The following is a 23,296-nucleotide window of genomic DNA, read 5'->3' on the forward strand; positions in this document are numbered from 1 at the left end:
TCCTCCGATAAAAATTAAACCAGGAGCAAAATGAACAAATTCATATCAATCTTTATTGTATTTAGAAATTCACGCATCAAATCTTTTTTGAATACTTTTCTTTACCATTTACAACAGGGCGAGAATGAGACAAGCAAAAACATGCCCTTTCCATCAGGCGCAATATAGGCACACTACAGAATGGACTGAAATGGGGGGAGGGGAAAAAGAGATACATAAAGTGCTTCTGTCAACGGTTCTCTTTAATTAGAAAAAAAGTAAAAACATGAGGGGGTTGGCAGGTAGGGGGGCAAATTCCATGGCTCAGAGGGGACGTGGTGGATTGTATCAGACAGTGGGGAAGAACAGTGGGACTGAGGTGGGGAAGGGGGAAATGGGGGCAATTCTTCAAAAATAAAAACGTTCCAACAAAACCAGACCTCAACCCAGGATGAGGCTGGACATGCCCCCTGGGGGGTTTCTTCGGCAGGAGGGGGCGGCTGCGTTGGCGGCAGCTCCCGAGGGGGCAGAGGGCTGTGGTCCTCCATCTCTTCAGGTTCCTCGAGGCAGTCAACTTTACCACACAACACAGAGGAGACGACACTATCAGGGTCATCACTACCTGGCCCACTGATCAGAGATCTGATCCATATGATATGACTCAGGTTGCGTTTACACAGGCAGCTGAACTGATCTTTGGCCCAATTATTGGCAAGAGAGCAGATCTGATTGCCCAAAAGGACAATTGTGGTAATACTTTTTTTAAATGAATAAAATCAGTCTTGGGCTGCCTGTGTAAACACAGCCTATGATCTAGCCATGCTAGACTGGAGAGAGGCACAGCACTTCCTCACTACAAACACATATCTTGAACAAAAATATAAAATGCTGCATGAAACAATTGTAAAGAATATACTGAGTTACATTTCATATGACCTAAAATCAGTCAATTTAAATCTATTATTTAGGCCCTAATCTGGGAATACAGATATGCATCTGTTGGTCACAGATACCTTCAAAAGAAATGGGCCTTGGGATCTTGCCATCTAAGCATTACAATTGTGTTCGTTGTCCTTAGCTTATCTGCCTAAAACATAACCTCGCAGCCACAAACAGGGCACATTGTTCACAACATTGACATCAGCAAACCACTTGCCCACAAGACACCATACACATGCTCAGCGGTTGGACACTGCCACATTCCCTAAAACGACATTGGAGGCAGCTTATGGTAGAGAAATGACCATTAAATTATCTGGCTACAGCTCTAGTGGAGATTTCCTCAACTTGAGACATCTGAGGCATAGTGACAAAACTGGCCTTTTACTGCCCCCAGCACAAGGTGCACCTGTGTAATGAGCAGGCTGTTTAAATCAGCTTCTTGATATGCTACACCTGTCAGGTGGATGGGTTCTCATCAAAGGAGAAATGCTCACAAGGGATGTAAACAAAGTTGTTCACAATGAGAGAAGATATTTCTGCATATGGAACACTTCTGGGATTTTATATTTCAGGTCATGAAACAAACACTTGACATGTTGCATTTATATTTATGTTCAGTGTAAATATCATCCAAACCTTGAATTGATAGGATGTCTGATAACAGTAGCACTTTGGTTGTAGCAAGGATAACCTGATGGGTCCTGCTACCACTTTCCAAATGACAGCTAAACAGATAACCAATAGCAAGGGATAGATTCAGAAAAATGTGTTGCTTTCAGTAAAATGTGCATAAATGTACTAGCATAACTCAAATCAAAGCAGATGCAATAAATTGAACTCAACGGTCCTCCATGGGGCAAATCTCATCTGGAATGAAATCACACTGGTGGAGAAACAGGCTGTCAATTGCCCATTAGTGAAGTAGAATCTCAAAGTCAAATTTCCTGAGAGCCATTACAGTATGGCGTCGGTAGGGGCTTACAGCAGCACGTAGACAAAGTGTGTGTTAAGACAGTGTTTCTAAGCCTATTTTGGTATCAAGGAACATAAAGCTGTGTTTTTTCCTTCAGAACACTGCTTGGCTTACATTTTACACCTGAAAATTGTACAACATCAGTGTCAGTCAAACACTTGGAGGGACCAGACAAGATCCTCCCAGGGTCCGCTGCCAGTCCAGAACCATTTCAAGCCCCTGTCTACAGTGCTTAGACAAGACCATAACAGTGGAATGCCTTAACCCTCCATTATCCAAAGAACACACTATCACTAATGTTTGCAGCACCTGGAAGTTAATAAATATCCTTGCTCCTCATAGGAACAGAATTATATCATTACAGAACAGATGACTGACCACAGACATTATGAAAGGGCACAACTGGATCAAAGAGAATCTGAGTTGTGACTACAAGGTGTTCCCTAAAAATAAAAAGCCTTAATAAAAGCCCTCTATGAGTCATGTGTTGTATAACTGGGACACCAGAGGTTCTCCTGGCTAGATCAACAAGGTCAGGACAAACTTCCCAGGTATGACAAATGTCATTGTTGAAAAGGAGAGACATGACCACGTTTAAAAAAGGCTGGAATTATCAGAGCTGCCACGGTCGACCATGATGCTATTCATTGTGGCCATTCGTAACTAATGGGAGTCATGCACTGCTGTTTACAGACAGCTGAGAGAACGAGGAATGTGGAATCTTTCCTTCCAGTCTGGTAGGGACTTCTTTTAAGTGGTGTCTCTTCAAAAGACTTCAATGAGATTCATCATTGGAAACTAAATTATTTTAGTAGCAGTCAGAGGTTTGAACACCTACTCATTCAAGGGTTCCTTTATTTTCACTATAGTAAAGTAAATAGTAATGGTAAAGACAAACTATTAAATGGCACATGAAATCATGTAGTTAAAAAGTATATTTTTCAGGACCCTGTCTTTCAAAAATAATTCGTAAAAATCCAAATAACTTCACAGATCTTAATTGTAAATGGTTACAACACTTTCCCATGCTTGTTCAATGAACCATTAATAATTAATGAACATGCACCTGTGGAACGTTTGTTAAAACACTAACAGCTTACAGACGGAAGAAAATTAAGGTCACAGTTATGAAAGCTTAGGACACTAAAGAGGCCTTTCTACTGATTCTGGAAAAACACCAAAAGAAAGATGGCCAGGGTCACTGCTCATCTGCGTGATAGTGCCGTAGGCATGCTGCAAGGAGGCATGTGGCCTGCAGATGTGGCCAGGGCAATAAATTGCAAAGTCCATACTGTGACGCCTAAGACAGCGCGACAGGGAGACAGGACGGACAGCTGAACATCCTCGCAGTGGCAGACCACGTGTAACAACACCTGCACAGGATCGGTAAATCTGAACATCACACTTGCGGGACAGGTACAGGATGGCAACAACAACTGCCCGAGTTACACCAGGAACGCACAATCCCTCTATCAGTGCTCAGACTGTCCTCAATAGGCTGAGAGGCTGGACTGAGCGCTTGTAGGCCTGTTGTAAGGCAGGTCCTCACCAGACATCACCGGCAACAATGTCACCTATGGGCACAAACCCACCGTCGCTGGACCAGACAGGACTGGCAAAAAGCGCTCTTCACTGACGAGCTGCGGTTTTGTCTCACATGGGGTGATGGTCGGATTTGCGTTTATCGTCAAAGGAATGAGCACTACACTGAGGCCTGTACTCTGGAGCGGGATCGATTTGGAGGTGGAGAGTCCGTCATGGTCTGGGACGGTGTGTCACAGCATCATCGGACTGAGCTTGTCGTCATTGCAGGCAATCTCTACGCTGTGCATTACAGAGAAGACATCCTCCTCCCTCACGTGGTACCCTTCCTGCAGGCTCATCCTGACATGACCCTCCAGCATGACAAGGCCACCAGACATACTGCTCATTCTGTGCGTTATTTCCTGCAAGACCGGAATGTTAGTGTCCTGCCATGGCCAGCGAAGAGCCCGGATCTCAATCCCATTGAGCACGTCTGGGACCTATTGGATCGGAGGGTGAGGGCTAGGGCTATTCCCCCCAGAAATGTCCAGGAACTTGCAGGTGCCTTGGTGGAAGAGTGGGGTAACATCTCACAGCAAGAACTGGCAAATCTGATGCAGTCCATGAGGAGATGCACTGCAGTACTTTATGCAGCTGGTGGCCACACCAGATACTGACTTTATTTCAGAGACACATTATTCAATTTAGGTTAGTCACATGTCTGTGGAACTTGTTCAGTTTGTGTCTCAGTTGTTGAATCTTTGTTCATACAAATATTTACATGTTAAGCTTGCTGAAAATAAAACACGTTGACAGTGAGAGGATGATTCGTTTTAGATACTTCAAAGTAGCAACCCTTTGCCTTGATGACAGCTTTGCACACTTGACATTCTCTCAACCAGCTTCACCCGGTATGCTTTTCCCAAAAGTCTTGAAGGAGTTCCCGCATCTGCTCAGCACTTGTAGGCTGCTTTTCCTTCACTCCGCAATCCAACTCATCCCAAACCATCTCAATTGGGTTGAGGTCAAGTGATTGTGGAGGCCAGGTCATCTGATGCAACACTCCATCACTCTCCTTCTTGGTCAAATAGCCCTTACACAGCTGGAGGTGTGTTGGGTTATTGTCCTGTTGAAAAACAAATGATAGTCCCACTAAGCACAAACCAGATGGGATGGCGTACTGCTGTAGAATTCTGTGGTAGCCATGCTGATTAAGTGTGCCTTGAATTTGAAATAAATCAGACAGTGTCAGCAGCAAAGCGCCTCCACGCTTCATGCTGTGAACCACACATGCAGAGATGCTCTGTTCACCTACTCTGCGTCTCACAAAGGCACGGTGGTTGGAACCAAAAATCTCAAATCTAGACTCATCAGACCAAAGGACAGACTTCCACTGGTCCAATGTCCATTGCTCCTGATTCTTGGCCCAAGCAAGTCTCTTATTGGTGTCATTTAGTAGTGGTTTCTATGCAGAAATTCAACCATGAAGGCCTTATTCACACAGTCTCCTCTGAACAGTTGATGTTGAGATGTGTCTGTTACTCGAACTCTGAAGCATTTATTCCGGCTGCAATTTCTGAGGCTGGTAACTCTTATGAACTTATCCTCTGTAGCAGAGGTAACTCTGGGTCTTCCTTTCCTGTGGCGGTTCTCATGAGACAGTTTCATCATAGCACTTCATTGTTTTTGTGACTGCACATGAATAAACTTTAAAAGCTCTTAATTTTCCAGATTAACACATGAAGGTCAGTCAAAGTAATGGACTGTCGTTTCTCTTTGCTTATTTGAGCTGTTCTGGTCATAATATGGACTTGGTCTTTTACCAAATAGGGCCATCTTCTGTATACCACCCCTACCATGTCACAACACAACTGATTGGCTCAAACACATAAAGGAAAGAAATTCCACAAAATAACTTTTAGAAAGGCACACCTGTTAATTGAAATGCATTCCAGGTGACTACCTCATGACGCTGATTGAGAGAATGCCAAGAGTGTGCAAAGCTTTCAAGGCAAAGGGTGGCTACTTTGAAGAATCTCAAATATTAAATATATTTGGATTTGTTTAACATATTTTTGGTTACTACATGACTCCATATGTGTTATTTCATAGTTTTGATGTGTTCTTTATTATTCTACAATGTAGAAAATAGTACAAATAAAGAAAAACCCTTGAATGAATAGGTGTGTCCATACTTTTGACTGGTACTGTACATAAATACCATATATTAAAATACTGCCATTCAAAATGGAACCAGAGATACTTACCATTGTTTGCCTGCTGGCACTCCTCAACCTGTCAGATGGAGAATAATAACAGTCAGCATTTTACTTTATCAATGGCATTTAAGTCAGTTCAAAAACACAGGACTGCGAATCACTGAAAACCATCCATGACAGCAGACTTGTAGAAACCAAGTCAAGTGTCTTACCAGTGGAAAACACACCCATTACATCTATGAATAAAACAATGGCCGACACAAGTCAATGTCAGTGACCCCTCACCCTTACCCCTAAAGGAACGTTGATGGAGGTGATGACCTCGTCTGTCTCATTGTTTTTGGGGAAGAGGAGCGGCTGCTGGCACCGTCTAAGGGGGGCGGATGGTTCTCCGCACAGAGTACCCTTGGCCGTCCCGCCTACGGAGAGAAACAACACCCAGTTAATAAGTGATGACTCAGACTTCACAAATGAGTCAGAGGAGATGACCTCACTACTAGAGTTCTGTAAAGCAGACCAGTGATAGGGACTAGTGTTAGGCCTAATGATAGTTAATGGAGTGTCAATGCTAGAAGTGCTAATAAAAACATGAGTTTCTTTACGGGTTGTTTCCACTTTACATTTCATTGATCAAAACAAACGTATTCGGATTTTACAATTTGGTTGAATGGGTCTAAATGGATTAAAGACTGGTGTGGAAGGCTGGTAACAGTTTGCTTTACCATCTTGATTTGTGGTGCATTCCTGTTTAAGTGGAACTGAGTGACTAACATGCAGTATGGCAATGTTTTTACTGAGCATAATACTGCTAGGAACTATTTGCCAAGATGACATGAGAAAATGCAGAAAACCACTAATGCAAACAAATCTGATGGCCTACCTATCAGTCTCAGACAGATACCAACAGACCAAGCAGCAAAGCAGCCAGTGGATGTAGGCTAATCCAGACAAATGCTGAGCCAAAACTCATAGGCTAACCCACATACCCCACTCAGCGAAAGGGCATTTTGGCCAACATTTAAGCTAGGCTACAGTCCCATACAAACTCCCAGTGAGCAACAACTGTAGAGCAGAAACAATGGGAAGTCAACAGATTGGGCTACCTGCCATCTATGACTAGAAGGAACAAAGCCAGACAAGGGGATGATTCTTGGTCAATATATCACTGCTTGTTAATGAAGTGAGAGGAGGAGGCATTGTGAAGTAATGGCACAGTGACTCAACAAGGTCTCCTTTATTATGGCTCTGCATCTGTTTATCAGGCCCTGCTGAATGACTGCTTTAATGCTTTTACATTAGCTTTGGCAATGGGACATAAACCGTGGACATGGCCAATAAGTGATGCTTTAATTGACTATAGTGCCATTACATTTAAATTAAACATTCAGATAGTACTGCAAGATCAAGATGTAGGTCTATATCAATGTTAAGCTGAAAACAACTGGATTTTTGGCCATTATGTAGGAGGTACTTCTCAACCAAATTTCCAGATTGTGATGTCATTAGGTAAACAGCAGCCTAAGTAAACATCCTGAAGTCTATTAACACAGAAAACAGTCTGAGCAATTCATGAATATCCAGACCTAAACACAGGCAAATAATCCAGGTGTATTCATGGAACTATATCAAGACTAATGCAATTTTAATTAAATATAGGCTAGCCTAGACCAAGTACTCAACTTCCAGACGAGATGGCACCGAAGCCAAACTAATTAAATAATCCAGGTGTATCCGGTGAATTGTGCATACCGTGCCTGTTCATTTATCATTGAATCACAGCCTACTTTGTCAAATGGTGGATGATTTAACAAAATTGTATTTGCGAAAAAAGCACAAATGTACCTAACCATAAACATCAATGCCTTTCTTAAAGTCAATACACAGAAGTAAATATTTTTAAACATGCATATTTAGTTAAAAGAAATTAACGTTAGCAGGCAATATTTACTAAGGAAATTGTGTCACTTCTCTTGCATTCATAGCACGCAGAGTCAGGGTACAGTATATGCAACAGTTTGGGCCGCCTGGCTCGTTGCGAACTAATTTGCTAATTAATTTGAGTTTTACATAATTATGACATAACATTGAAGGTTGTGCAATGTAACAGCAATATTTAGACTTAGGGTTGCCACCCGTTCGATAAAATACGGAACGGTTCCGTATTTCACTTAGGTCATAAACAAAACGTTTATTCTTTAAGGCTCATATTTCTGTGTTTATTATATTATAATTAAGTCTACTATTTGATAGAGCAGTCTGACTGAGCGGTGGTAGGCAGCAGCAGGCTCGTAAGCATTCATTCAAACTTTACTGCGTTTGCCAGCAGCTCTTAGCAATGCTTGAGGCACAGCGCTGTTTATGACTTCAAGCCTATCAACTCCTGAGATTAGGCTGGCAATACTGAAGTGCCAATTAGAACATCCAATTGTCAAAGGTATATGAAATACAAATGGCATAGAGAGAAATAGTCGACACGTCATAATTCCTATAATAACTTCAACCTAAAACTTCTTAACTGGGAATATTGAAGAACTGGGAATATTGAACCTCCAGCTTTCATATGTTCTGAGCCAGGAACTTAAACATTAGCTTTTTTACATGACACAGATTGCACTTTACCTTTCTTCTCCAACACTTTTTCTGCATTATTTAAACTAAATTGAACCTGTTTCATTATTTATTTGAGAGTAAATACATTTAATGTATTATATTATGTAAAAATAAAAGGGTTAATTGTTCATTCAGTATATATATATATATATATATATAAATAAAAATCATCCGAACAATGTTAGCGTCTTTTTTTGGTCCTCCAATTATCAGTATTGCCGTTGAAAAATCATAATCGGTTGACCTCTAATTTGAACCTAGCTTTAGACAATGTGGAATAGCAGGAAGGCAGAGTGTGAACACTGCATGCAGCTGTCGGCTCCGAAGGTCAGAGGTTACAGTTAACACATGCACACCACATTCTCCACACTTCATGCGTGGGCACGGATACGCCACTACACCAGTAAATGGATTAGGACCATGCCCCAGGACTACCTGACATGATGACTCCTTGCTGTCCCCAGTCCACCTGGCCGTGCTGCTGCTCCAGTTTCAACTGACCTGAGCCCTAGGACCATGCCCCAGGACTACCTGACATGATGACTCCTTGCTGTCCCCAGTCCACCTGACCGTGCTGCTGCTCCAGTTTCAACTGACCTGAGCCCTAGGACCATGCCCCAGGAATACCTGACATGATGACTCCTTGCTGTCCCCAGTCCACCTGACCGTGCTGTTGCTCCAGTTTCAACTTCTGCCTTATTATTATTTGACCATGCTGGTCATTTATGAACATTTGAACATCTTGGCCATGTTCTGTTATAATCTCCACCCGGCACAGCCAGAAGAGGACTGGCCACCCCACATAGCCTGGTTCCTCTCTAGGTTTCTTCCTAGGTTTTGGCATTTCTAGGGAGTTTTTCCTAGCCACCGTGTTTCTACACCTGCATTGCTTGCTGTTTGGGGTTTTAGGCTGGGTTTCTGTACAGCACTTTGAGATATCAGCTGATGTACGAAGGGCTATATAAATAAATTTGATTTGATTTGATTACTACATAAAGGGGTGACTACAGGGGTGACTACAAAAAGAAAACCAGCCACGCCACGGACATCGACGTCTCGCTTTCAAACTAAACACCTTCTTTGCCCGCATTGAGGATAATACGGTGCCACTGTCGCGGCCTGCTAACAAGGACTGCGGACCCTCCCCCTCTCCGTGGCTGACGTGAGTAACGTGTTACCCGTCGCAAGGCTGCTGGCCCAGATGGCATCCCTAGCCGCATCCTCAGAGCATGCGCAGACCAGCTGGCTGGTGTGTTTACGGACATATTTAATTGCTCCCAGTCTGCTGTCCCCATATGCTTCAAGATGGCCACCATTGTTCCAGTACCCAAGAAGACAAAGATAACTAAACTAAATGACTACTGCCACGTAGCACTCACTTCTGTCATCATGAAGTGCTTTGAGAGACTCTTCAAGGATCACATCACCTCCACCTACCCTGCCACCCTAGACCCACTTCAGTTTGCATACCGCCCCAACAGGTCCACAGACGATGCAATCTCCATCACACTGCCCTATCCCATCTGGACTAGAGGTCAACCGATTAATCGGAATGGCCGATTTCAAGTGTTCATAACAATCGGAAATCGGTATTTTTGGGCGCCGATTTGCCGTTTTTTTTATTTTTATACCTTTATTTAACTAGACAAGTCAGTTAAGAACACATTCTGATTTTTAATGATGGCCTAGGAACGGTGGGTTAACTGCCTCGTTCAGGGGCAGAATGACAGATTTTCACCTAGTCAGCTCGGGGGATCCAAACTTGCAACCTTACAGTTAAAAAGTCAATAACAACGCAATAACGACCTGCCTCTCTCTCGTTGAACTACACAAGGAGACTGCCTGTTACGCAAATGCAGTAAGCCAAGGTAAGTTGCTAGCTAGCATTAAACTTATCTTATAAAAAACAATCAATCATAATCACTAGTTAACTACACATGGTTGATGATACTACTAGATATTATCTAGCGTGTCCTGTGTTGCATATAATCTGACTGAGCATACAAGTGGGCACTGCCGCTCCATTGAATAGCAGGCTAACGTTGGTGGTTTCTTTGCAACGCTTGCAGTTTGCCACTTATTCCTTAAAAATGACTCATTGTTGAATTTAACATTGTGCAATCTTTATGTAGAATGGCCGATGAGCACCGATACAATTTATCTAGAATTTCTCTTTATTATTTCTCTTCGTATGACAAGGATTAAAAAGGATTTGCCAGTAGATTGTCGACAACTAATGACTGCTAGCTAAGACTTGGAAAGTAAGATGTTGACATGATCAGTCCAATCAAAGCTACTGTAGATGTAACGTGATTTGATGTAATGGGCACTTCTAACATAACTCTATGGCAAAATTTGAGCTCTAACCTTGGAATTGGGGATGACGTACTGTCCAATGAGTGACAGAAAACTGAGCCAATCAAGTGCAACGCTCTGTATTTTCTGGTGGCTAGCCCCACCACCACCACTGAAAGCACTGAGCTAAGCTGAAACACCTGCATTTTGGAGCTGCCAAAAGAAAGACATTTTATTTGAATTTTTTTAAAGAGACCATGGTTACAGTCCAAGACACACCCTTCCCCTCAGCCATCAAATTAAGTGGACACTTCTGATGACGTATCATGACCACCCTTGGCGGGTAATGGGTCACTCGTTCATCTCTCCGTACCTGTTTTTATTAATCACCCAACTTCTTGCAAATTCTTTAAATAATAATCCTGTACAATGTATTTCCATAGCTGGTAAAGAAATGATTATAAGCCAGCTGGCTGATGATACTACTTTTTCTGAAAGACACTAACCAAATTCCCATATCGATCAATGTGATACAATCCTTTTCCAAAGCATCTGGTCTATATCTTAACATTAATAAATGTGAACTCATGGCCGTCATAGATTGTGTGACACCTTCATAGTATGGTATTGCAGTAAAAGAAGAACTTACATATTTAGGCAGAACCATTACAAAGGATCAGAAGTATAGAGGCTTACTAAATTGTAACCTTCTTATTAAAAAAACCCAGAAGAAACTAAATCAATGGCTACAGAGGGACTTATCTTCAAAAGGTAGAGTCCTAATAACCAAGGCTGAAGGTATCTCTAGACTAACATATGGTGCTCTATCTTTATATCTAGACAGTAAAATAAGGAGATAGACCAGATGCTTAACAACTTTCTGTGGAGAAACCGTACCCATTACATTAGGAAAACTGTTGTAATGAACACTTATGAGAATGGTGGACTGAATTTTCTGGACTTTACTACTTTAAATAATACTTTTAAGATCAATTGGATAAAACAATTCCTAAGAAGACCCACTTCTATCTGGAATTGTATTCCTCATCATGTCTTCTCTACTTTTGGTGGCCTTAACTTCATATTGGTTTGGAATTATAATATTGACAAAGTTCCAGTGAAACTTTCTGCTTTTCATCGGCAGGTTCTTGTCATGGTCCTCAATTTATAAACACAATTCTTCTCCACACAGATATTATATATGGAATAATCGGGATATTTTGTATAAAAATACTTCTTTGTTTTTAGAATATTGGTTCCGAAGTAATATCCTATTGGTGAGCCAACTGGTAAATGCAGAGGGTCTTTTACTCAGTTATAAGGAATTCTTATCACTTTACAAGGTCCCTGTAACACCTAAAGATTTTGCAATTGTTTTAGATGCCATTCCCTCAGGTGAACGTGTCAAGACCTGACCCTCAGAGCCTACCTTCTATTGACCCTGTTGACTCATCAGTAGGAAAGATTTGTTTCTCTTTTGGTCCATTCAACAACAGCGCAATATAAACCTTGTTTCAGCAGGATACCTTATGTCATGCCTTATTGGAATGGATTTATTTTAACAAGACATTTATGAGACAATACAGATGTTTACCTGGACTAAAACATCTCTTCAGGGTTTCCTTATTACAAGCATGGCCTAGTCAAACTATGTTCAAGACATGTTTCATTCTACACAACCACTACTATATAAAAAATATATAAAACCAATTTTCTGAAACCGACAACAGAAAATGAAGTTGAATAACAAACCAGTCTTATTCTCAAACAGTGAACGGGTGGAAAATAGCTTTTCTTGATCTCTGAATAAGTGAACCAACAAGTCACCAAAACAATGGACTTTTTAAGAGCTGGATCTTGCAGCGTTTATAAGCAGCACACCTTGTATGAATGTTACTCAAATCTGAGTTGTTTTAGCGGAGGTTGTTTATGTACAAAACAGGAAGGAAACAAAGGCAAGAATGAAAACACTAGACATCAACAGTTATGTAGAACTGTGAGCAGGACGTCTTCCACATGGTATTGGTTCTGTGGTGGAAAATGGGACAAGCTGCAAAGCAGCCATCTGGGGGTGGAGGAAGATGTGGGGGAGTACTTGACATGCTAGTAGAGGCCCTCCTGTCTGTTGCTGGAAAACGTTGATCGTATCTTCATCCTCCATTTCCAACTGTCAGGAAAAAGGGAGGAAATTAAGACAATTGTATATAGCTATTAGCTGTGAATGGAAAGCTTTCGTTAGAAGCCATTTTGCATTTAACATTCTTTCGGCATGCACAAATGTTCATTGGTATTCTCAAAACAGGGAGGAATGCATATTATACAACGGGTGGGTCTAATCCTGAATGTTGATTGGTTAAAAGCGTATTCCAGCCGGGGTCTATTCCACAATGCCCATTTACTCAGTTTCATCTGACTGTGCAATCCACTGTCTCATCAGCCCAGCCATAAACTTGATCTCCACTATAAAAAGCATCCGGACATTATCTCACATTTCTTTTTTAACAGCGGAGATTTGTATAAACCTTGATGTACGTGTAGGGGTCAGGAGTCAAACGAGAGAGCGAGGCAGGCAGTGTTTCTCAGCCAGTCGAAATTATGAATATTGGGATATATACAAAGAAAAATACATTGAAAAAAGGTCAAACGAAATGAAGTGCAGCTAGTTTGCAGTCTTTCCAGCTTCAGTTTGAAGTTATTGTGTTAGCTGTTGTCATGACGTTGCCCTCTTTGGGTACAGCAAGCCCCATCCCCCTCTCCCTGCCTCTCCCTGCCTCCTACAACTAGGCTGCCGTGGTCAGAGAGAGGTCGTAAATTCCTGAGGAGAGGATCTCCTCATGGCCACACAGTATAGAGATAGAGTGGAGTTTCATAGAGAACAAAGGAATTTCTTCCACCTCACAGAACTTGAGGTCCAAACAACATTTACGTTCCGGAGAAGGTATAAAAGATCGGTGAAGAATCCAGCTACGAACTGGTCCGTTTGTTACAACTTGGGAAGCTCAAGAGAGACGGTGTGGCCACATTACCATAACACTGTTTATATAATAGCCTCAGATATGAGGTTTACATCTAATTGTTGTATAAGATGAATGAGTGAGGATGATACTGTTTGTAAAATTGTGTAATATGATTGTGGACTGTTTAATGAAGACAAATACAATTCCCTTTTGATTTGAACTAAATCAGAGGACCGCCCATGAGCCCAGTTAGGGTCAGACATCCTGGGACAGGCCCTTTTCTGCAATTCCGAATAAAACCCCAACTTTGAGAAATTCTCACCAGACCATGTTTTTCTCCATTACGAGGGAACAAAGGTTGCAGACCATTGCTGAATCTTTTAACCATACCACGTGGTTAAACTCTTAGACTATCGATACCGACAGAATAAGAACAAGTCTTTGATATTAACTACTAGTCTGCAGCTAGGAATTCGGTATCATTTAACGCGAAGAATGACAACCGCCGACAACATGAATGAATGTTGCTCTGAACTATCCCCTCTAACCACGACAGAGAGAGAGAAAGCGAGGGAGAGGAAGAAAACTCTCCAACAGAAACTAACTTTTCAAGAAAGATCCCGATGACACACTGAGCGTAAATATATATTTTGATTGCAATTGTTCCCAAATGAGTGAGCGTTCATGTGCAAAGGATTAGCATTGCAATTGTTATAATTAGCAACTTTGTAGTGTCTCATCTCAGTTTACCCCCACTTCCCCTTTTGTCCACCAAGCCGCGATACCGGTTTATCCCACTAGGGAAACTCCGTTATCATTTCTTGTGTTTATGCATTTCTGTGAATTACTTAGTTAGTAAATAAATGATTTAAGACCATTGATGTATGGATGACTCATAGAGAAGAGGGTTCGTGCAGATAACCAACAATTTACTACGTTTGGAATGAGACTAACGTGAGGTAAAGTAAATAATTAATTAATGTGAAGACTAATTGATCAGATATAAAATATCTTAAAGGTTATATTAGGAAATTATAACTTTGGAATCTGAATATTTTCCTTGGTGCCCCCGACTTCCTAGTTAATTACAGTTACATGATTAATCAGTTTGATCGCGTAATACTAATTACAGAGAATCTTTGATAAAAACTAAGTCTTCAATTTAATGATAGTAAAGACAACACTGTGTTGTTGGCTAGCTCCTCTGAGCACCACAACAGGGCCCTAACGAGAGAGCACATTTTCTATCCCAGGCGAAATCTCGCCTCATTAGCTCATTGTTATGGATGTATCCAAATAAATGTCACTGGAAAACAGGTTAATAATGCCTGCGAGACACCTGCGTGTAACTAGCATGTCGTCATACCAATGCCTTACACCCACACAGCTCGCATTGGAAAATAAATTTAGAAAACTATATTATTCAATTATTGCACCCACACTGCTTGCGAGCATCTGCGTTGTCAAGCTGTAAAATAGAAGTCAGTTCTATTTGTGATGCAGATTGCGCTGCAAGTCCTGCCTCTCCCATCTCCTCATTGGTTAATAGAAGCAGGTACCCATGTGCCATTTCCTCATTGGTTAATCCCATGTGGGTGACTGAAAGACGAACAAGGTCGGTGGTGGAAATGCACCTAATTTATGAAAGTTGCCAATCGCAATATAAAGTCCAGAGAAGCAAAAGCATGGAAGGAGAGATGACTAGAAACGATTCGGTTGACGGTTTTATGTGTGGATTAATTTTCAGAGTAGAGGACCTTGTGCATTTCAGGTAAATAACAACTCAATGTTTATATCCCAGGACAAATTAGCTAGCAACAGCAAGCTAGCTAAATAGGACAAATTAGCTAGCAAGTGCAAGCTAACTAGCTAAATTGCCATAAATGTTTCATGCTTTTCGACCGTTCCCCAAATTAATGTAATAGGTTCAGAGTTTGTTTGATATTTTAACCTGCGTGTCGTGAACGCGTTTGGTGTGGGGGGGACAAAATACATTTATGCACGCGCACAGCCGGTTTGGGTTCCGTGTTACTAACATCTGTGTGAAGCCTGCATGTTAATGAAAGTCATAAGGTGCATAGTTTATATTTATATTAAATCTCAACCATAAAATGTTAGAAACGTTCAGTTTTGACCGTGCAAGCCGACATTCCAAAGTAGCCTCCGAGTGTAGCCTAAGGCTTGTGTATTTCATGTTATCGCTCACGGCCTAGAAAAGATTATGTCCTATCTATAGGTAATCTGTCTTTCCCTCAACACCTCATGGCATGGTATGTTATCTTGCTATATACAGATCTAAATGTTGTTAACCAATCACAGACTGTGTTGTTACCAGTTCCCTGTAGCCTACAACAGACAACCAAAAACCAAGAGTTGTGTTCGTGGCTTTCAGTCAAATAGAGGAGTTCATAGGCTTTCCCAAATTGTTAAATTTAGTGTTAGTTAAGGGTTTAGGGTTCAGGGTAGGGACATCCTAAGGAATCCGGATAGCAGTGACCATTCATAGAGTAAGAGACGGGCACGGCATTTGAGAGCGTGTCAGGTGACATGAACGTGCCGTGAACTCGACGGCAGTTTGACGCCTTCAAAAAAAACTTGCCTCCATTAAACAGTCCGTTTATTCATGCCGGTATTTTATGGTGCTAGGAAGACGTTAGCTGACCTCGTAAGAGGTATCAGTAGCTTCACAAGGCTTAATTATGGCACGTTAAACCCCCCATACAGCTTAAAAAATGTAAACGCAGCTACTGTTGTTATTCTGTCTGCACTGTTTGACGGGACTGTAAGTTAGCCGTAGATGGCTAGCTAGCAACCAAGGGATAAGAACGTTGCCAGCCAGTATGGCAATGGTACATTTAGAAAGAAAAACTGGGTTGTGTCCATAGATACAGAACGACTGGGTCGTGTCTCTGGCAACCGAACGAACAACCAGTCAGCTTGGGTAGCAACCCTAGATGTGTCGGGACTATATTTTGTGGAAGGATGAAATAGTATGAATAAATACATTAAAATAATGTTTTTAATGCAAATATGTCAATCATTATTTGAATATGTTGGTAATCCGTATAAAAGCGATAATGCCCTCTAAGCCGGTGTTTGGAGGAGATATTGGCACGGTTTGCCGACCCTCGAGTTCTTCTCGGACCTAACAACACCCGTGCCATTATATCCTCCAAACATCAGCTCCTCTGGCATTATCACTTAAATGTATTATTGCTGGAATGGTGTTGTTCAAGCAAAATGGAGTGAATTGACATAATAAATCAGTTCCTCCCATAAGACTCCAGGCTTACCTGTGCAGGTGTGTGTCTCGTTTATTAGCTGTCCATCAAACTTGACTACTGTCACTTCTCTACTATGTGAATGAAAACACTGCAGAAAGGAAGGGATGAGGAGATAGGGAAGGGCATTACAATATTTCCACTCCATATCCACGTTGGCCGACATCATTTTTATCAGATAAAGGGAGAAACAACAGTATAGGGAGGGAAGTGGCTTCTACTCAACAAAGCCTGTAGAGCCTGGCCTACTTCCATGACTTCACTGGTCAAAGAGACACACAAGATCCATTATGGGTGGGCATGCACACAAGCACACACAGCATTGAGATTAGGCTACTCTTTCCTAAATAAAAATAGTTTCAAGCACTAGAAGAGTGGACAGTACAGAATCATAACATTTTACTCATTTAGCATGAGCTTTTATCCATAGCAATTAGGGTTAGGGCACCAACAGATTGTTCACCTAGTTGGCTCGGGGAGTCAAACCAGCAACCTTTCGGTTACTGGCCCAACGCTCGTAACCACTAGGCTATATGCCAAACAGCTGGGACACTGGAATAATGAGGAAGATGAAAAGGAAGATGATAATATGATGAAGACAACACAGCCCATAGCGCTCGTCTCCTGTCACAGACATTGTAGACTACATCTGACAGTGAACAGATCAAAGAGATACAAGTGTTGTGTTTTCTCTTCAATGAGTTTCCTTGTCCTCAATGGATAATATCTGCTGTCATCTTTCATCAACCCCTGTATTCCCATAGTTAGGGTCATGACTTTTTTCAGGTCAGGTCATTAGGGAAAAGTATGTGGGCCCATAGTCATAAAGCATCTCAGAGTTCAAGTTTATTAGTCATATACCTGTACACAAGACATACGTGGAGTACACAGTGCAAATACATGCTTAATTACAGGTTCACCTCTCGACAATAGAAAAGTAAATAAGTAAATAAGAGTACAAAAAAGAAAAGCTCGATGAATAAGAACGAGGATAAAAACGTTGCTAACATATATTACAAGGAGACACTCAAACAGATAGTTCTGGTCTTTTCAAAAACCTGGCACAAATTGGGATCTGGGGGAAGGGAATGGGTGGGGTATATGCAAATTAAATACTGTAGTATTTACTATAGTTAAAGTCTGGCGTGTTTGCGGACTGTAGTGTTTTTGAGGACTATTCTGTAGTATTTAAGTGTTTTTTTTGTGATGATAATACTTTAGAATTTACTATAGTATTCTACAACATTATATAGTAAGTACTACACATGATTGAGGAATACTACAATGTGTAGTATAGTATATTACAGTTTACTACAGAATTCTATACTAAGTACTGTAGTATTCTATAATAAACTTCATTATTTTTCATGTGGGCACACACACTTTACTGTAGTACTTACCCTGGGGATGACCCAGATGAAGAGGATGAGCAGACTCAGGAGAAGCACAGAGCCAGCAGTGACAGCTGAGACCAGGACCAGATACCAGGACATTCCTAGCCCTGAGGATGCATCATTCTGGTCACACTCCTCATCTGTGGCACAGCAACACACCAGGGTAGCACACATTTTTCAATTCAGTTCAGTACATATCATAAAAATATCCCCAGGTGCAATTCGTTATAAAAGAGATGTTGAAGAATCCAATACAACTCAGCAAACTGACCAATTTAAACGTGTTTAGAAGTTACAGCATCGTAGCTCAAGTTAGGATTAGTTCCTATGAGACTGCGCCACTCAGAGCTCACATTAAGACAATGGTCCTGAATCGTTCCCTAACCCTCTTGACCCTAACCAATGTTCCCTCTGAGCTCCCCTCGGACTGCCACACAGATTAAATATCAGCACACACAGAGAAGCACAAGATTGAACTTCATTCAACTTTCTAGAGTTTTCCCCTTAAGTTAACACTAACAACGCTTCGCTCTACTGTGGTAATTGTGCTCGAATCAACGCAATTTTAGCCACTTTCAATGATTTGAAACAAACTGAACTATGCAAGACTTTGAATGCAAAACTAACGCCGCTAAACTTACCCTAGTAAAACTGACTATCCTACCGATCCTCGACTTCGGCGATGTCATCTACAAAATAGCTTCCAATACTCTACTCAGCAAACTGGATGCAGTTTATCAGTGCCATCCGTTTTGTTACTAAAGCACCTTATACCACCCACCACTGCGACCTGTATGCTCTAGTCGGCTGGTCCTCGCTACATATTCGTCGCCAGACCCACTGGCTCCAGGTCATCTACAAGTCCATGCTAGGTAAAGCTCCGCCTTATCTCAGTTCACTGATCACGATGGCAGCACGTGCTCCAGCAGGTGTATCTCACTGATCATCCCTAAAGCTAACACCTCATTTGGCCGCCTTTCCTTCCAGTTCTCTGCTGCCTGTGACTGGAACGAATCGCAAAAATCGCTGAAGTTGGAGACTTTTATCTCCCTCACCAACTTTAAACATCTGCTGTCTGAGCAGCTAACCGATCGCTGCACCTGTACATAGTCCATCGGTAAATAGCCCACCCAATTTACCTACCTCATCCCCATACTGTTTTATTTATTTATTTTTCTGCTCTTTTGCACACCAGTATCTCTACCTGCACATGACCATTTGATCATTTATCACTCCAGTGTTAATCTGCTAAATTGTAATTATTCGCCTACCTCCTCATGCCTTTTGCACACAATGTATATAGACTCTTTTTCTTTTTTCTACTGTATTATTGACTTGTTAATTGTTTACTCCATGTGTAACTCTGTGTTGTTGTCTTGTTCACACTGCTATGCTTTATCTTGGCCAGGTCGCAGTTGTAAATGAGAAGTTGTTCTTAACTAGCCTACCTGGTTAAATAAAGGTTAAATAATTTTTTTTTAAAGAGTTTATTGTAGGCAGTGCACATCGAAGTAGGATTCTATTGAATTGACATGCACGACTCAGGCCTGTAGTCTACATAGAACGGTGCGCCATAACCAATCAGAGTTGCAGTAGGCCTATATGCAAATAGCCATTGCCATATACGGATCTGTGCCATTCACTTTGAACAGGACAGCATGAGCAGTCCTGAGTAGATGCACTTGTTTTGAGATCAAAGCGAGAGCTGCATGTAGCCAGCCACCTGTGCACATTTGTTCATATTCTTTGCTAGTGAGTTATTAGCCTAGTTATGGCTAATTTCTAGTCAACAATGGGGGAGTGGTTGCTTCCTACAAGAGCACAAAATGTGTGCTACATCTTTGAAAAACAAGTCAGGTAAAGAGCTTTTTTATGTCTTAAAGGGGCAGCACAGATAGAACAATGATACAGATATTTAAAGCATTCCCTTGGCGTTTCTTCTCACTACCAAATATGGTAGTGAGAGGAAGCCAACTGGCCCGCAGTGGGTAAAGATGGATTTTGGCTGACATGCTGCACATTCTCTTATCGATGAAACATTTGATTTCAATACAGTTTTCAATTCCCAAAACTAGAATGTTTTAAACAGAGCGGACTAAGTTTTGTAGACCTTACCCTTTGCAAAAGTGTTTATTTTTAAATTGCATTGTTTAGAAGGAGTGCATAGGTGAATTGAGTTACTGCACACGCGCACTTCACAGAGTAGCCGTTCCCTAACGGAAATATGCAGATTTATGCTAGAACGCACCAATAGGATCTCGCTAGCTTGTGCTTGGCTCTGCCCACCTCCGTGTCTGTTCTGCCCACTATGACTCATTTGTTCCCAATGGAAACGATAGGCTGTGGTCCATCTTGGTTAAATAAATATCTTTGGTGGCAGTGTTGTATTTTGAGACAGTGTTGAATAAGCTAAGTAGCCAATAGGCAGAGGGTAGCATTTGTCTGATTCTCTGTAGTAATGGTATAGGAATAATAATGAATTGTATTTTGTAAAATGGTTTCTTGCATCAAACACAACATACTTAGTCACCTCCATGTCTGAAGGACAAGTGAATACAGGTTAATGTCAAGCCCTGCATGTTTTTTAATTCAAAAGTCTCATAGAATGTAGGCCTACATTGAACACCACACATTTGCTGTTACTGTAGGCTGAATGATAGAACAGCTATTTCCATATGAAATGTTATGGGATGCATTTTTCTCCATTGTCTTTGATGGTAGGCCTACATTATAATTAAATAGCCACAGTAGCCTACTTGGCCACTGTTAAAACTGTACCTTAAAGTGGGTACAGCCTCAGTGATCACAGTAAACGCGAGCCAGAATCTTTTTTTTTTAACCTTTATTTAACTAGGCAAGTCAATTAAGAATAAATTCTTATTTACAATGACGGCCTACCCCATCCAAACTCGGACAACGCTAGGCCAATTGTGCACCGCCCTATGGGACTCCCAATCACAGCCGGATGTGATGCAGCCTGGATTCGAGATACAGTGCCTTAGACCACCGCGCCACTCGGGTTGCACATCATTTTTACAATGTTCAAATCTGCGCCAGGCAAATCTGAAATGTACTCAGTGCCAGAAAAAAATAAAGGAACATTGACCCTATTACCATTGACCCTATTGACCCTATTACCCTTCAATATTTGCAGATCTGAAGGATCTGGATAGGTATTACCCGGAGAGGAGCTTCCAACATACAGATCTGTATATTTTACTATAAGTATTTATATATTTCTGCAACCAGCCCTGTTTACATGTATATCCACCTATCACATCTAAACTGACACTTACACACACACACACTCACCACTTATGCTGCTGCCAGCATACTGTTTACCATTATTATTATTTTTTTATCCTGCTACTAGTCACTTTCTCCTAATCTCTGCCTGTGTACATATCTACCTCAATACTCCTGTATCCCTGTACATTGTACAACTGGTACTGACCCTGTATTTACTGTAGCTTCCTATCTTAATTCTCATGTTTTTCAATTTTCTTATTAGTTATACTATTTTGATATTGAATGCTGCACTGTAGGGTAAGGCTTGCAAGTTAAGCATTTCACTGTGCTTGAGCATATGACCACAAAAAACTTGAACATTGAAGGGTGCAGTAAGTGCCAAATGGAAGGTTAGGGAACGAATCAGGACTGGCTGAGACACTCACCATTCACCACCAGCAAAACAGCTCCTTCCCCCTCAGTCTTCTCAATCTTGTTTTTCTTATAAACACTGTACACACACCAGAAGGCCCCAGAGTCTTCTATGGTCAGGTTTGTGATGGTGATGTCCATTTTGTTGAGTCTTCCGTTAGTCGTCAATCTGAGTTTGAACCTCTCGTGGAGGGTTAATTTTTCTGTTTCCTGGTGAAAGTAGAGGACTGGAATCTCTTTTGTTAGGCGCATGTACACACTCAGGTTATCTTGGTCTGGCAGAGAGGTGCTGCAGTGGATGGTCATAGTGTCTCCCTCCTGCTTTCGGACCAGCAGTCCCTTGCTGCCTTTCATGAGCAGATGGGAGAATGAAAAAAAAAACACCATACAGTACCAGTCAAAAGTTGACACACCTACTTATTCCAGGGTTTTTCTTTATTTTTACTATTTTCTACATTGTAGAATAATAGTGAAGACATCAAAACTATGAAATAAAACATATGGAATCATATAGTAACCAAAAAAGTGTTAAACAATTCAAAATATATTTTATATGTGAGAATCTTCAAAGTACGTGTTATTTCATAGTTTTGATGTCTTCACTATTATTCTACAATGTATAAAATAATAAAAATAAAGAAAAACCCTGGAATGAGTAGGTGTGTCAACTTTTGACTGGTCCTGTATGTGTCAGATGTTTGTTCTTTAAAGATAAACCAACACCAATCAGTTAAGGAGATCTTCACTACCTAAAACTAGTTTCACACAAGTCTGGGTCTATTTTGGGATTATGAATACAAGGAACCATATACTACTCTACCCTCATTTGAATATTGCACTTGAAAAATAAATTACTTAAACAACCTCTTTTGTACATCTATGATATTGCAACTCTATAGATTACAGTGGACTCCTGAAAAAGGCAATGTCTTGGGACTGTCATGCCAGAGATCAGGAGCAAGCTATTGAAAATCATGAAATTGAAATGTGACTGGAAAACTGTATTGTACTTAAAGAATTCACATTTATTCAAAGAGCACTTATCAAGAGTCGAATGTACATAATATATTTTAAAGTGTAAAACTGACTAGATTAAATGTTAAATCAAAAACTTTCCATCACCTCCCAATAGAAAATGTAAATAAACACCACTCACCTTTCTCAGCCAAGGTGCAGCAAAGGAGACAGAGGAAGATTGCACAACACAGACAGAATGCAGACATCGTGCTAAAACAACATGAGCTTCACATCACAACTAAACTGAGGCTTCAAATAACAGGAAATATATAGTATGTCTATACCACAGTGGTGTCTGCTCTAGAACCTCTCCACCAATAGGAACACGAAGTAGGCCTACTTTACGCTTAGGTTCTGAACAAATGAGGTAGGCCTAATAAACCAAAATAAAATGACAAAATAACATACAGAGAATCAAGACCTGAACTTATTTCAGGTGCAATTG

General features: G+C 41.1%; 1 pseudogene; it reads right to left on the reverse strand.

Moving 5' to 3' along the window:
- Window positions 1-33: 33 nt before the first annotated feature.
- On the reverse strand, window positions 34-23,091 carry LOC139396217 (uncharacterized; annotated as a pseudogene).
- Between the last annotated feature and the right edge of the window lie 205 nt (window positions 23,092-23,296).

The sequence above is a fragment of the Oncorhynchus clarkii genome, unplaced genomic scaffold (genome assembly GCF_045791955.1).
Source record: "Oncorhynchus clarkii lewisi isolate Uvic-CL-2024 unplaced genomic scaffold, UVic_Ocla_1.0 unplaced_contig_623_pilon_pilon, whole genome shotgun sequence".
In the NCBI taxonomy this organism is placed as follows: Eukaryota; Metazoa; Chordata; class Actinopteri; order Salmoniformes; family Salmonidae; genus Oncorhynchus; species Oncorhynchus clarkii.